Here is a 17,061-nt window from a genome sequence, read left to right as displayed (position 1 = left end):
ACTAGGGTGTATTTTTCCTCATTTAAATGATGGCCAAAGTCAAATTTTTGTTTTTGTCATTGAAATATGATGGGCAGCCTGCATGTGTGGCTCATGCCTCTAATCATTGCTAACTCAGGAGGCTGAAATTTGAGGACCATAGTTTTGAAGTAACCTCAGGAAGAAAAGCCCATGATATTCCTATGTCCCCTACACCAACAAAGAGCTAAAAGTATGTGAGACTGTATTCAGGCACAATAAGTGGGATGCCCTTGAAGTTTGATGTGGTGTAGATAAACCTGAATGACAAGATAGGCATGAAAATTATGGCAAAATCTCAACATATATGAGGATCTAAACAGTACACACCTCATAAAAAATGCCGCAGGCAGCATCAGAAAATGCTGGCAGGAACATCATGTAGGTAATAATTAAATAGCAGTGAACTTCCAGTTTCTTGTGAGACTTCAAGAATATTCTTGTAAGTACTGTCAGATATAGTAAAAGAAAAATGCAGCAATAGAAACAAGGACAGGACCACATGATCAACTCAAGAAGTGCAGAAAATACATTTGACAAAATTCAACATCCCTTTATGAAAAATGCTCTGGAGAAACTAGAAATCCACAGAACATTCCTCACTATAATACAGGCTGCTATGACAATGTTACTGTCAGCATTACATTTAATTGTGAAAATCAGGAAAGAGAGGAAGAAGTAAGAAGGTGGTCAAACAACAAGGAATTACTTTAGTTTTCTGAACACTAACAGGAGATTTCAGTTTGTAACAACACTTCTCTCTGAAAGATTGACAACCATAGATATAAAAACAAGCTGAAAAACAAAAAACACAGCCAAGCTAAGAGTCATAGGAACTGAATAAACTCATAATTTCTACACATAAGGACAGAAAATCACAAAAACAGCTCTCCCACACACCCCCCATTCTCATGCCAGTTATGGGAGATAGTGGCTTGTTTTCTGCCTTGAACTCTAAAACTATACTACAGTGTAGTAGTGATCCCTCCTGGCCACATCCCTGCCAGTATCTGTTGTTATTAGATCCATTGATCATGGCCACTCTAAATGAAGTAAGGTGGAATCTCAAAGTTGTTTTGATTTGCATTTCTCTTATGGACAGAGATGTCAAGCATTTCTTCATATGTCTGTAGGCCATTCTTATTTCCTCTTCAGAGAAGTGTCTATTTAAGTCTTCGGCCCATCTTTTACTGGGATGGTTGTTTCTTTGAAGATTTGTTTTGGAGACATTTATTTTTTGAGCAGCTGATGTATTTTAGATATGAGGTGTTTCTCTGTTGTATGATTAGTAAATATATTCCACTCTGTGGGCTTTCTATTTAACTTTTTAGCTATGTCTAGTATGTCTAATATATAGAAGCTCAGCAGATTAATGCTGATTCATTTGTCCAAAATTTCTTTAACATTTTGTTTTAGGCAATTTTTAAGAAAATTTTGCTCTCCTCCTCCTCCCCTTCCTCCTCCTCCTCCTCCTCCTCCTCCTCCTCCTCCTCCTCCTCCTCCTCCTCCTCCTCCTCCTCCTCCTCTTCTTCTTCTTCTTCTTCTTCTTCTTCTTCTTCTTCTTCTTCTTCTTCTTCTTCTTCCTCTTCTTCTCAGATATGAACCCACATTCAAATAGGCACCTAATATTTGATAAGGGAGGATGCAGTTGGTGCTCAAGTGGTACGATGCTAGCCTTTGTTAAATAAGCCAAGCAAGATAATTCAGACCCAGATTTAAGACCTTGGACTTGTATGTGCATTCACACACCACACAGACACAGACACACACACACACACGCACACACACAAAGATAGATGCTCACATAGACACACATTTTAAGATACCTGCACACAGACAGATGGACACACAGAGAGACAGATTGACACACACAGACACACTCACACACAGAGAGATATTGACACAAGGCTGAGAATGTGAAATAATGGTTTGAATTCTGGGTGGAAGACGGGAAGCCTTTTCTTTTCTCCGAAGGAGAATTCCACTGATATGGAAAGAGAAAAATCACACCTCATTACCACAATTTCCTCTCCTGGTCCTCTCAGCTGATCCTGAACTCCAGCCCATGCTCTTTGGGCTCTTCCTGTCCATGTACCTGATCACCATGCTCGGAAATCTGCTCATCCTCCTCGCCGTCACCTCTGACCCCCACCTCCACACCCCCAGTACTTCTTCCTCCCTAATCTCTCCTTCCTGGACACCTGTTTCACCTCTACAAGATGCTGGTGGACCTGCAAGTACAGAATAAAGACATCTCCTATCCAAAGTGCCTGACACAGATATATTTTTAATATGTTTAATGGATTGGATAATTTTCTACTGACTGTGATGGCCTATGACCACTTTGTGGCCATCTGTCACCCCCTGAATTACCCACTCATCATGAGCCCCTCTCTCTTGACCTCTTGCTTCTCCTATCTTGGATCATCATGATCTGGGTTTCTCTGATACAGGTTTTGTCAATGAAGCAACCGAATTTCACCACAGTCACCAAAATCCCCCACTTCTTCTGTGAACTGGCCCAGGTTCTCAAGATGGCCAGCTCTGATACCCTTGTCAATAGCGTATTTATGTATGCGATGACTATCCTGGCAGGTATGTTTCCTCTCTCTGGCATAGTCTTCTCTTCCTCCAAGATCATCTCCTCCTTATGGAGAATGTCTTCCTCTGTGGGTAAGCACAGAGCCTTTTCTACCTGTGGCTCTCACCTCTGCATGGTCTGCTTGTTCTATAGAACGGCGTATCTCAGTTCTGCCCTGAACATTTCCTCCTCCTATGGAAGCATGGTGGCCCTCAGTGATGTACACAGTGGTCACTGCCATGCTGAACCCCTTCATCTACTGCCTGAGGAACCAGGATGTGAAAGGAGCCCTGGGGAGACTCCTCTGCAGAATGGCCTCTTGACATGGAGAGAAACGTGGGGTTTACAACTACTTAATCCATCATGTCCCCAAGGCAAACGTGGATCTCAATGTATTGATTCTTTTTCATTCCTAACAACATGTCCATTTTTTAACATTTCCAATGTATTTGTGTGTGTGTGTGTGTGTGTGTGTGTGTGTGTGCATGTGCCAGATCTGCGGCTTGAACAGTGTCCTCTGAGCTTTTTTGCTCTATTACTCTGCCACTTGAGCCCCAGCTCCACTTTCAGCTCTCAGTGGTGTACTGGAAATAAGACTCTCATGGAGTTTCCAGCTAAGATGGCTTCACCCAGTGAACCTGAGTTCTCAGAATCGGGAGTAGCTGGAATTGCAGACCCAAGACACCAGAGGGCATCTTGAATTTCTTTTTTTAAATATCTTGTAGTGCTACTTGGATTTGAACTCAGCATTTCACCGTCACTAGGAATAGGCACTATCATGTGAATAATGTCTCCAACCCTTTTGCAACAGCTGTTTTTGAGATAAGATCTGATGTAATATCAAGGGCCCTTGCAGAACTGTGATCCTCTTTCTTATGTTTCTCCCATAGCTGTGCTGGCAAGTGTGTGCCTCCATACCCAGTCTGTCTAGTTGAGATGAGTTTGCTTTCAGGTCTTTGCTTTTGCCCAGGGTAGCTTCAGGGACCCTCTCTATCTTTGCCTCCTGAGTAACTGAGATGATAAACTTGAGTAGTTGTGCTTGCCCCCTTTGTCTCTTGCATTGCCCTGTAAGTTATTGAGAAGCATTTGAAATTCTTCTTGGCAGTTGATAATTCTTCTGTTGAAGAAATGTCTTCCCCATCTAGGTGCATTTAGAAATCATGTAGATTGTGCCTCCATTAATGAATTGTTCAAACCTGTGCTGTATTATGTAAGATGGAAGCTTTTCAGACCAATTTAGCAAACATTTCCCCATTCTCTGATATTTTCTATTTTCCTTGAGTGCATCTTATTTATTGTTATTTTACTTGAAAATTAATGTACACAGGAGTTACGGTTACATAGATTGGGTGATGAATGTATTCCTTTTTGAACAGTATCAAATCTTCCCTTTTTTTCTCCCAGTCTTTTTCCTTCTGATTCCCCTTGCCACAAGTTGTATAGTTAATTTTCAACACATGGTCTTGTGAGTACCACTGCTAAATTTGTTTTCCCTTGACCCCACCATTTCAGTGCTTCCCCTTACCCTCCTCCAAACAGATAAACTTACAAGACAAAAAACACAGAAGTGAAAAGCAGCAACAAAATTGGAAAACAAAATAAACAAAAACAAAATAAAATTAAAAACCTCTTGATTCCATTTCTTGGAGTTTATTTTGCTAAACAACATTTTATATAATCATGCACATGTAGTTATTGAGCCTTTGTGATCCTCTTCTAGTAATATCTTCCTTTTGTGTGAATGTTTAGAGTGCTGTTTAATTTATCATGTCCAATTCTAATTTTGGTCATTTACCATCCACAGTGCTTGTGTCTGGATTTACAGGCCAATGCCAATTATTACAAATGAATTATGTTGAACATCTCTTCATTTGTTTATTGGCCATTCTTCCTCCTCCTCTCCTTCCTCCTCCTTTTTCTCCCCCTCCCCCTGCCCTTCCCCTTCACCTTCTTCTTTCTGCCCTCCTCCTCTTTCTCCTCCTCCCCCACCTCCTTCTCCTCCTCCTCCTCCTCCTCCTCCTCCTCCTCCTCCTCCTCCTCCTCCTCCTTCTTCTTCTTCTTCTTCTTCTTCTTCTTCTTCTTCTTCTTCTTCTTCTTCTTCTTCTTGTACTTTTCTGTCTTCATCCCATTTAGTAACTGAGTTGTCTTTTTAACCGTTTATTTTTTTAATTTTTTAAATTTTTTTCAGCTCTGAGTGTAGTGTTTAATTTATAGCTAGTAAAGACCTTCTCCCATTCTATGGGCTTTCTTTTTATCTTCCTAGCTATGTCCTTTACCATGCAGAAAATCTTCAGTTTGATGCAGTTCCATTTATTCAGGCTTATTTTTTGAGTTGGTGTGCCTCTGGATCTTAGGAAAGTTTAACCTATGCATATAATGAGGTGATCACATGGTTCTAGTCCTGGCTGATGTTTGTTTTTTGTTAGTGCAATTTTTTCATTAAAGAATTTATTAACATTCATTTTTACATCATATTTCAAATGACATGTTTAACAAACAAGCATTCAAGAAGGGAATCTCTATATACAATCACTGGCATTTAGTTATGGAACGTAATTGAAATTAGGCTGAGGGTTTGTCATAGGTACACGTTAAACTGTGTGTTAAAACCTTATGTCTATAGAGTCACAAATTTTTATCTCTGTGTAGTTGTGTTTTTATTTCCAATAGCATGGCCATAGCATTGGGTACGAAAATATTGAGTCCTCGCTCGTGTACTCTTTGGATCTAATAGCCATATGTTAAGGATACCATGCACCTTTTGTTCCTTTGGTCTTGACTTGTGTCATTAAACATGATTCTTTCTAGATTCATCCACATCCCTGCGAATGCCATTATTTTATATTGTCTGTTGGCTATGTAGATTTCTATTCACCGATGTGTTTTTATTTGCTACATCTGACATGACCTGCAGGCGACTTCTGAAATTCACTCAAGTCACTGGTCAACTATTATCAACAGCATCTCCTGTTAGTGCCTATTGGATTCTCTTTCTATAAGGTCTACATTGTTTATGTCCATGTGTATGTTGAGCTGTTGCTCTATTTTTCATGCCTAGCTTATTTCACTGGATATAATCTCACTCAGTTTTATCTGCATTGTAGCAAAAGTCGAGATCATTCTAATTGTTGTGCCTGAAAATAGTCTCATTTTGTAACCACATCTATGCCTATTCACTTGATAGTTAATATGCATTGATTATGTGCATACACTGATTATTGGACCTAATTTGCTACTTTACCTTGACAGTGGGAGTGTACATAAATTTCATCTTAGCGATTTCATGTCCTTTGGATAGGCATAAATTAATGAATGGCTTGAAGAAACAGAAGTTCTATTTTCATTTTTATTTTTCTGCAATCCTCAAAATTACACAATACCTGCACTAATATAAATTACAATCAATACCATTCTAATGTCTAAAGTGCTCCTTTTTCTTGCTTTTTGGTCCAAGACTGGGACTTGAACTCTATATTTCATGCTTTTATTCATTGGCTGGCACTCTACCAACTGAGCCATGAATTCAACTCTCATCTAAACATTTTTCTATATTATTAGTGTCTTTTATTTTCTTCCTATTTTTAACTTTTTGGCATTTTCAGTATGAAGAAATAAGAAATGTCATTATATAATAATAAAGGGAATGATTCATGAAAAAGAAACAGCTGTGCATACTTATGCATCAAACAATGGCATGAGAGGAACTGGAAGATGGCACTGAGACAATAGGGACGCTGCCTAGCTCTCTCTCACAAAAAGACAGAACCAGGGAGTCCAAAAGCCAATTTTCTTAAGAAATCCACAACAACAAACTCAAGAAGCAATGGAGAAGGACTCAAACCAGAAAAGAAATCCAGATAAAGCTTACATCCAACTTTTTCAAAGAATTTGGACCGCGAGGACCCCTCCCCCACCCGACCTCTGGCCCTGAGCTGGGAAAACCTGCGGCAGAGGATGCCCGGTCCAGCAGCCCCGACCCAAAGAAACCAGCATAGGACCGGGGCAGCGAGCGGCAGAAGCGGCGGAACCGGGACGCGGAACCAAAACAGCAAGCAGCGAACCCAGATATGGACCACAGGCCGAGAAGGAGACCTGAGGGGAGTGAAAGACTCCCCACCACCGTGGAACACCCACATACAGAGTGCAGAGGTGTGAATAGCACAGCGCATCCCCAAACCCATCGAGAAAGCAGAGCTGATGCCAAGCAATAGAACTTAACTCAGACCCCTCCACCCTGCCTGAGAAAGACTGGCAGGAGCAGGGGGGCAAGGAATGTAGAATCCTGTCCCTTCCCTCAATAGCCCCCTCCCTCAGACCATTGTTTGGAGACTGACAGGTGAGCAGTGCTAAGACCCAGCACCCCACCAAGTGAGGCAGAGCTGTCCCAGCTCCCACCTGCCCACCAGGCTCCTCTCCCAGGCCACTGGATCTGGAGACTGGAGGGCACAGGGACCCTGCCTTACAACAGCGGGTGGGGTGTGTGGGAAAATAGGAGCCAGCATCTGCCCCCCCTCAATTCTTGAGCAGGGCATCCTCCAGCTGGGAATCCTGAGCAAGACAGCACCAAGGGGCCCCCCACAGTCCCAGACTCTCTGACAAAGCAGTGGAAACACAGCAGGGATCTGAAGGGCCTACCAGCAGCCAAGCTCCCCTTCTGAGAATCAAAAAGGCGCGGCTCCGCCTTTGGAGCCCCCGTCCTCAGCTGGGCCCCGCCCCTGGGAACAGAGGGGTCTCCTGCTGGTCCTGCTGAGAGCCCCTGGAAACTCTCAAACCCCAGACCCTTGGCTGGGGGCCTCCCCTGGAAGCAGCACAGGAAAACATCTGCCCAGCATGGTCAGACTGAAGCTCACAGATCCATCCCATGGCCCACTGTAAGGCCACTGGTTGGGCTGAGAGCTAGTCATACAGCAACACATAAGTTTTATTCTAATACTTTCCAAACTTTGTACTCAAATACGCTACCTACTTACCAACTTAGGTCAGTTATCCTTACGCTATAATTTTCTTCCTTACTATAATAATCTTACACTCCTACGTTAATCCTCTTGTACCTCCCCTGACCTCTCTCATTCTATTTTTTTTATCTCTGGTCCTCTGTTTGTTTTTCAACCGTTATAATGCATGGACCTACACTTGATGGCTGTAGAGCAATAATGTATATCTAGGTGTTCAATTATACTCTAGGCTCAAAGGGACTTAAAGAAAATAGGGATTGGATTGAGAAGCTTATTGTTTTGGGTATAAATTGCTTATCAGTGGTTTTATTACACTGGTCTGTAAGTGCACAAAAAGAAAGGGTGATAACACCAATCAAAAATTGTGAACATCTAGAGTCTGCCAGCTACAGAGGTCTAGGTTGGTTATATCTGAAAAACTATAATCATGTTTAGTATTAATCTTGCTCCCATTTTCAAATGGGCAGAACAAGAAACTCAAGAAAAATGTCAAATCAAGAAACAACATACCCCACCCAATGTAAACAGACAATGGAACAATCACTGGCAAACCTAGAGGAGACTCTGCCAAGTGCTATACAAATGCAATTGATAAACATCATTAATGAAAAATGTGAAAATATAAAGAGATAAGGGAGGAAGCCATAGCTAAACAAGAGGAAACCATAAACAAGGTGATAAGTGAAAAAGAAGAAGCCATAAAGGAGGCCATAATAAAGGTTTTTCAAAGAAAAATGGATGAATTCATAGAATCCACAAATAAAAAGGTGACCGAACTCCAGCAAATGTTCAAAGAAAATAAAGCTACTGAGCTAAACACTCAAATGGAAATCAAGGAGCTAAAGAAATCCATACATGATCTAAAAGAAGAGATGCAAGGCATCAAAAATGAGCAATTAGAATCAAGGGAGATGAAAAATAAAGTAGATAGCTTTGATAGCAGGTTAGAAAATGCAGAGGAGAGAATTTCCAGGGCTGAAGATAATTTAGTTGTTATAGAGAAAGAACAGAAAATGCGTCCATCCAAATCTAGGAAATATGAGAGAGTGCTTCAGGAGGTCCAAGATACAATTAGGAAGCCTAATTTAAGGCTAGTTGATATTCAGGAGGGTCTGGAGAAAGAGGTCAATGGTATTGGAAACATAGTTCAGGGAATCATCTCAGAGAACTTCTCAAATATCCAGAAGGGCAGGCCCATCCAGATACAAGAAGCTTTTAGAACCCCAAACAGACCTGACCAGAAAAGAACATCTCACCACCACATTGTAATGGGAACTGGATCAATAGAGACCAAAGAAAGGATCCTAAAGGGAGCCAGGGTAAAGGGATCAGTAACCTATAAAGGCAAACCAATCAGAATAACCCCAGATTTCTCAGCAGAGACCATGCAAGCAAGAAGTGACTGGAAGCATATATGTCATGCCCTAAAGTCAAATAACTACCAACCAACAATACTGTACCCAGCTAAGCTCTCATTCATAACTGAGGGAACAATAAAAACATTCCATTCCAGGGAAAAGCTGCAACAATATGTAGCAACAAAACCAACAATACAGAGAATTCTCAAAGATGTTCTATACATAGAAAACCAAAATAAATGCAATATAGGGAAAGAAATGGCACCTGAACAGCATACCATCTAACGACCAAAAGAACTGTCACGACACAGGCCCTAATAAAAGCTTTTAAAAATGGTAGGAACTAATAAGTATCTCTCAATCCTAACTCTCAATATCAATGGACTAAACTCACCAATTAAACGGCATAGTCTGTCTAGTTGGATCAAATAGCAAGATCCAGCGTTCTGCTGTCTTCAAGAGACACATCTTACCCAAAAAAACATTCATGTTTTGAAAGTGAGAGGCTGGAATAAACTCTATCAAGCTAACAGCCACCATAAACAGGCTGGAGTTGCCATCCTCATATCAGATAAAATAGACTTCAAACTAAAATTAGTAAGAAAAGACACAGAAGGTTACTACATATTACTAAAGGGATCTTTCCTCCAGGAATACATAACAATCCTAAATATTTACAGACCCAATCCCAGAGCTCTGAACTTCATTAAGCAAACTTTACTCACACTGAAACCATACATAGATCAAAACACAGTGATTGTTGGTGACTTTAACACACCACTCTCACCTATGGACAGATCAACAAGGCAAAAACTCAACAGACTAACCTTAGAACTGAACAACTATATAGACCAACTAGGTCTAACAGACACCTGAAGAATATTCCACCCAGTAATAACACAATATACGTTTTTTCAGCAGCACATGGAACATTTTCCAAAATAGACCACATCTTAGGCCATAAAAAAGCCTGGACAGATTCAGAAACACTGAAATTATTCCCAGCACACTCTCAGACCACAAAGGCATCAAATTGGAACTGAACACACATCTCTACCAACGAAAACCCTGTAACTCATGGAGACTGAACAACACATTGTTGAATCACCAATGGGTCATCGAAGAGATCAGAACAGAAATCCAACAGTTTATGAAATTTAACTCTAAGGAGCACACAAAATACCAACTCTTTTGGGACCCAGCAAAGGGAGAAGAAATAACCCAACTCAACAGGCCTATTTCAAGCTCTGAAATAGAAATGGCAATTAGAGGACTTCCACCTAAGAAAAGCCCAGGGCCAGATGGATTCACCACTGAATTTTATAAGGTCTTCAAAGCAGAGCTCACACCAATACTCCTCAAGCTCTTCAACGAAATTGAAAATGAAGGTTCTTTCCCAAACTCATTCTATGAAGCCAGTATAACCCTCATCCCCAAACCAGAGATTCATCAAAGAAAGAGAACTATAGACCTATTTCTTTGATGAACATTGATGCAAACTACTCAACAAACTACTGGCCAACCGTCTACAATAACTCATCAAAATTTATACATTATGATCAAACTGAATTCATCACAGGGAGGCAAAGCTGGTTCAACATACGCAAATCAATTAATATAATTCAACACATCAACAGGAGCAAGGACAAAAATCACATGATTGTCTCAATAGATGCGGAAAATGCATGTGACAAGATCCAACACCCCTTTATGTTAAAAGCTCTGGAGTAACTAGGAATCCATAGAACATTCCTCAATTTAATAAAGGCTGTGTATGACAAACCCATTGGTAGTATTACAGTTTATGGTGAAAATCTAAAGCCATTCCCTCTAAAATCAGGAATGTGACAAGGATGCCCACTGTCTCCACTCGTCTTTAACATAGGCAAGAAGCAAGCATAAAGGGGATCCAAGTAGGGAAAGAGGAAGTAAAACTATCCCTTTTTGCAGATGACATGATTCTACATTTGAACAATCCTATAGACTCTACTCGCAAGCTCCTTGAGCTGATGCAAAACTTTGGAAGGGTAGCAGGGTATAAAATTAACCCTCAAAAATCAACTGCCTTCCTCTACACCAACAGTGAGAGGAATGAGGCAATAATCAGGAAAGAAACTCCTTTCAAAATATCCTCAAAGAAAATAAAGTACCCAGGAATTCGGTTAACTAAGAATGTAAAGGACCTTTTTGATGAAAACTTTAAGACCCTAAAAAAGGAGATTAAAGCAGAACTAAGGAAATGGAAAAACCTCACATGCTCCTGGATTGGAAGAATCAACATTGTGAAAATGACAGTCTTGCCAAGGGCTATCTACAAATTCAACGCAATACCCATCAATATCCCAATGGCATTCTTTAAAGAAATAGCAGAGGCAATTCAAAATTTCATGTGGAATAATACAAGACCCCGTATAGCAAAAACACTTCTTAGTAGAAAGAACAGCGCTGGAGGAATTTCAATTCCAAACTTTAGACTCTATTACAGGGCTATAATTATCAAAACAGCTTGGTACTGACACAAGAACAGGCCTGAAGACCAATGGAATAGAACTGAATACCCAGTTATTAAACCACAGACCTATGGCTACCTAATCTTTGAGAAGGGAACTAAAAAAATAGAATGGAAGAAAGCCTCTTCAACAAGTTGTGCTGGCAGAACTGGTTAAGCACCTGCAGAAAACTAAAGTTGGATCCTTCTTTGTCACCTTGCACTAGAATTAACTCCACATGGATCAAAGACCTGGAGGTAAAAGCTGACACACTGAAAACTTTACAGGAAGGAATAGGAGATACACTAGGCCTCCTTGGCACAGGTCGAAACTTTCTTAATAGGGACCAAAAATCACAACAAATCAGAGAAAGGCTGGATAAGTGGGACTGCATTAAACTGCATAGCTTTTTTATGGAAAAGGACATAGCTAGTGAATTAATTAGGAAGCCTACAGAGTGGGAGAACATCTTCACCAACCAAACAATGGACAAAGGCCTCTAAAATATATCAACAACTCAAAAAATTGAATCACTCCAAACCTAATCTCCAAAGTAACAACCATCCCATTAAAAAATGGGCCAAGACTTAGAGTCTTCTCTGAAGAAGAAATAAAAATGGCCTATAGACACATGAAGCAATGCTCAACATCTCTGGTCAAAAAGAAATGCAAATCAAAACAACTCTAAGATTCCACCTCACTCCAGTTAGAATGGCCAGGATCAGGAAACGAATATCGACAGATGCTGGCCAGGAGGGATCACTACTACACTTACCTCAAGTCCTAGCACTGGAACACACACACACACACACACACACACACACACACACACACACACACACACACACACAATATTATCATGTTATGTGAATCTATCAGAAATGACACACTTCATAACCTACAAATAAAAATGTGGTGCTATTGCATATGACTAATAGGAGTTAATAACTTGCATAATGAGAGGAGTTCTCAAATAATTTGGCAATTTTTTAAAAATTCAAAATAATACAATGCCACATTAGAATGTGTTAAAACACAGCTAAACCAATCTTTTAAAGTGACAGACTTATGGGGATGTCTTCCTGATGGATGATGATGCTTTACTGTGAAGTTGGTACAATAGCATGCTTGGCAGAAACAAAAAGGGAATAGGACTTACTAAACCACGTGATTGCCACACAATCTCCTACTTTCTTGGAGAAATAGAATATGAAAATATAAAAGAATATGGAATTTACAAAATGTTCTTTAAGGGCCTCAATTTCCACCTCATTTTGAGGTCAAGGTTCCAGGAAGGATAGGTGATCTCATTGCGGCAGAGTCTCCCCAAGGCCCCCTTCACGTCCTGGTTCCTCAGGCTGTAGATGAAGGGGTTCAGGAAGGGGTTGACCACTATGTACATCACCGAAGCGACCATGCTCTTGTGGGCATAAAAGGACATGGCTGAGCTGAGGTACACCCCAAAGGCTGTCCCATAGAGCAAGGAGACAATGCAGAGGTGAGAGCCACACTTGGAGAAGGCTTTGTGCTTGCTAGCAGTGGAGGACATCTTCATTAAAGAGGAGAGGATCTGACAGTAAGAGAACAGGATCCCGGTGGCAGGAGAGACCCCAAATACAGCAGCTGACAGATAGAGGCAGATGGTGTTGAGCAGCGTGTCAGAGCTGGCCAACTAGAGAACTTGAGCTAGTTCACAGAAGAAATGGGGGATCTCAGTGCTCAAAGAGAAGGTCAGGCGAACCATGAGCACTATATAGAGCATGGCGATACAGAACATGACCAGCCAAGACATGAGGACCAGCAGAAGTGAGGGTTCATGATCACCTGCTAGTTTAATGGGTGACAGATAGCCACAAATCTATCCAAGGCCATTATGATCAATAGTAAATTATCCATTCCACCAGACATCATGAAGAAAAACACCTGAGTGACGCAGTCTGGGTAGGAGATGTCCTTCTTCTGGGTCTGGATGTTCACCAGCATCCTAGAGACGGTGGTGGAGGTGAAGCAGATGTCCACAAAGCACAAGTTGGAGAGGAAGAAGTACATGGGGGTGTGGAGGTGGGGGTCAGAGGTGACTGTCAGAATGATGAGCAGATTTCCAAGCACAGTGATCAGGTACATGGACAGGAAGATCCCAAAGAGCATGGGCTGGAGTTCAGGGTCATCTGAGAGGCCCAGGAGGTGAAATTGTTTTAATGAGGTGTGATTTTCTCCTTCTATATCACTGGAATTCTCCTTCAGAGACAAGCAAACGTTCCAAGTCATTTGCCCAGAATTCAGATAGTTATTTCACATTGTCAGATTTGTGTTAATATCTGTGTGTGTGTGTGTGTGTGTATATGTGTGTGTGTGTGTCTGTCTGTCTGTCTGTCAGTCTATGTGTGCATCTGTCTTAATGCCTGTGTCTATGTGTGCATCTATCTTTCTGTGTATGTGTGTGTGTGTGTGCATGAGCACGCGCTTGTTTATGTGATTGTGTGTGTGTGTGTGTGTGTGTGTGCAAGCACACACCAGTCCAAGGTCTTAAAAATCCATGGCTGAATTCTCTTGGTTTGCTTATTTAACCAACTCTAGCATCCTACCTCTTGAACCCCAACTGCATCCTGCCCAAAATTGCTTTCAACTGTGATCTTCAGATCTCACCCTCCTGAGCAGCCATAAATCACCCTCACCAGAGATTTTATTTTACCATGTCATCTTACACTAGGCAGTCATGCAAGATAGAATTCAAATCATTGAAGTATGTCTGTTACATCTTTAGAGTGAGTGTCTCATTTTTCATCACATGAATCTCTCAGAAAAAAAATGTGTTTTGGATGAAGTCTTTCAGTATGAACCAAAATAATGACAGACACACATCAAGGAGAAAAGGCCAATTCCCAACCATCTGTAGAAACAAGGAATATGTGAAAGTCTTAAGTAGCTATGGAAGGAGGTACGTTCCCCAGAATTCACGTATTAAAATGCGTTTGATCAAATTAATTAATACATCGAAGGCTTACCTGTTGCAAAATCACATGCTCATTATATTCTCAGAAAATCAGGAGATAGGTATTGGAAAAAATTAACTTCCAAGTCAGCTTGGACAAAAACGAATAATAAATAAATGAGACCTGATGTCAGCTACAAAGCTAGAGGGAGTGACATGTGCTCCCATAATCACAGTAAAGTGAAAGATACAGCTAAGCAGTTCATGCTCTGAGACCAGACTTGGTAAAAGGTGTAAGACCCTATCTGCATAATTACCTAAGTACAAAATGGTTGGAAATGTGCTTTGAATGCTTAAGCAGTTCCCTAGCAAGAATGGAGCTTAGCGCTCAAACCCCAGTCAATAATAAAACAAAAAATTTCAAGTCGTCTATAAATCCTAAATCATCTTAAATTTTGAAAAAGTGAAAGTACATGTGGATAGATGAATGTTTTAAACATAACACTTGACAAGACACACAAAACAATGAGAAATGGATGTATCTCAAGATCCTTATAAATGTTCAAACATGCAGCCACAGAAAGGATGCAATCACTTGTGCTAGCTAGAAGATTTGGGAGGGATGGGGATTATAGACTGAGGGCCAAGTGGGATTGGATGTAAGCCCCTACATCAAAACTTCTGGCACTCTACTTCAATGTTTCCCTTGCACTGGAAAAATCAGATTCATTTGTGGGTCTGAGATTTCATGTTGTTCTCCTCTTTCATTTTTATCAGTGGCTATAGGAATCCCAATTCCTGGTACCCAGTGAAAAACACTAATGTCAGCAGGATCTATAGTTTTCAAGGCTGGGGCATTGGGGGCTAATGCCCATAATTCTACCTATTGGGTTGGCTGAGCTCTGACGTTCAAGGTTCAAGGCTAGTCCAGGCAGAAAAGTCTCTGATACTCCTATCTCCAAGTCACCAACAAAACCCAGAAGTGGGACTTAAGTGGTAGAACACTGGTCTGGAGCTAAAAGAGGTCAGGGCCAGCACTGATACCCACATTTGGAGCCTTATTGTAAGAAGACACACACGCACACACACACACACACACACACACACTCACTCACAAATCTGTTATACTTCTTTCTGAAACCAATATGAAAAGACAAGTTTGTCTTGTTTTTCTTTATTATAGGGAGAAGAGAGTGTGTAATTACACAGATAATAGTAAAACTCATTCACCTGAAACTCAATTGTTACATTATCAGCCCTGGGTTAATATCTGTGTGTGTGTGTGTGTGTGTGTGTGTGTGTGTGTGTGTGTGTGCGACTTGAACTCAGGGACAGGATGTTTTCACTGAGCTTTTTCACTCATGGTTAATGCTCTGCCACTTGAGCCATACCTCCACTTATGATTATTTCTGGGTTATTTGGAGAAAAGAGTCTCACGGACATTTCTACCTAGCCTGGTTGCAAACTGTGCCCTACTATTCTCAACACGCTAAGTAGCCAGGCTTACACATATACACTGCCAGTATCTAGCCATGTAAAATTTCCTACATTATTGTAGAACTTTTTAATGAGAAGAAAGGAAACATCAACCATTAGGATTAATAAACAGACAACTGAAAACAGGAAATACAAAGAACCTTGACAATGTATAAGAAAGAGCGAAGATTTTAGACTCTATACAACATACCTTATCATGAAGGCCAGTCTGGGTTCCACAGCTGGACGGAGGAAACAAAATTAAAAAAAGCAATTGAGGAGAAATATTAATAGATTTGGTGAAACCAGAACTCTTTTTCGTTAGGAAAGGGAATTCGCATTCAAAGTTTACATAAATTTGATATGTTCCCATTCTTATTGTGTCAAAACTAAAATTAACTACACGTTTGCTGCTTCATTTACTTCTTTATTCACTTGAATTTTTTTTTAACAAAGACAGCACAGATCTCTTCTCTGAAAGTTACTGAAACCCTGTGAAATGTGCTCTTAGGAACTGTGCTGGGATTTTAAAGGAACCTTGAATCAGACAATTGCGTCGGATGGTCAACAGGGATATGTTTAACTTTGTAGTGTGTTAATGGTTTCATTATCCAAAGAGTTCATTAAACAAATGGTACAATTATTCTACCATTCTCTAAATATTGCACTTCCAAAGGCTACTAAGAGGATTGTAGTTTGTACCTCAGCTCTGCTGTGTCCTATTCTCCCCACAGAAGCATGGGGGCTTTGGTGGTGTATGCAGCAGTCACCCCCCTCCTGTACCCCTTCACTTGTAGCTTGAGGAACCAGGATGTGGAGAGGGCCCTGGGCAGACTGCTAAGAAGACTTGTCACCTTTCCTTCCTGGATCCCTGACCTGAGAATGAAATGGAAATTGTGGCCCTTAAAGTACATTTTGTGAATTTTTATACACTGTTTTTCTCTAAGAAAAAGATTGCGTGGCAATCATGGTGCCCTTTTGTCTGAAAAGTTCACTGCATGAGATTCCCCCTCTGCCAAAGATCATGACCCTGTAGAAACATTACAAGAGAACATCATCATCTGTCACTTTCAAATATTTGTTTAAATGTAATATGTTATCTCTCATCTCTTTTGCTGTCCCTTGGTTATCTCATATTGTTACTTTATCTCACTTTGTTATCTGATATATTGGATTTATTTGTATTTGGTTATTTGAAATTGGATAGGGAAGGGGGAGAAAACCAAGACGGGGGGGGGGTGGAGGGAGGGTG

The 17,061-nt window shown here is 40.7% G+C and overlaps 2 pseudogenes; one reads left to right on the top strand and one right to left on the bottom strand.

The window, feature by feature from the left end:
- Positions 1-358: 358 nt before the first annotated feature.
- LOC150068916 (olfactory receptor 7D4-like) lies at positions 359-16,730 on the top strand (annotated as a pseudogene).
- On the bottom strand, positions 12,636-13,669 carry LOC150068917 (olfactory receptor 7D4-like; annotated as a pseudogene).
- Positions 16,731-17,061: the final 331 nt, after the last annotated feature.

The sequence above is a fragment of the Megascapheus bottae genome, chromosome 1 (genome assembly GCF_031878675.1).
Source record: "Megascapheus bottae isolate mThoBot1 chromosome 1, mThoBot2.hap1, whole genome shotgun sequence".
Classification (NCBI taxonomy): Eukaryota; Metazoa; Chordata; class Mammalia; order Rodentia; family Geomyidae; genus Megascapheus; species Megascapheus bottae.
Note: the sequence above shows the minus strand (reverse complement) of the source record. Positions and strands in the feature narration are given on the sequence as shown.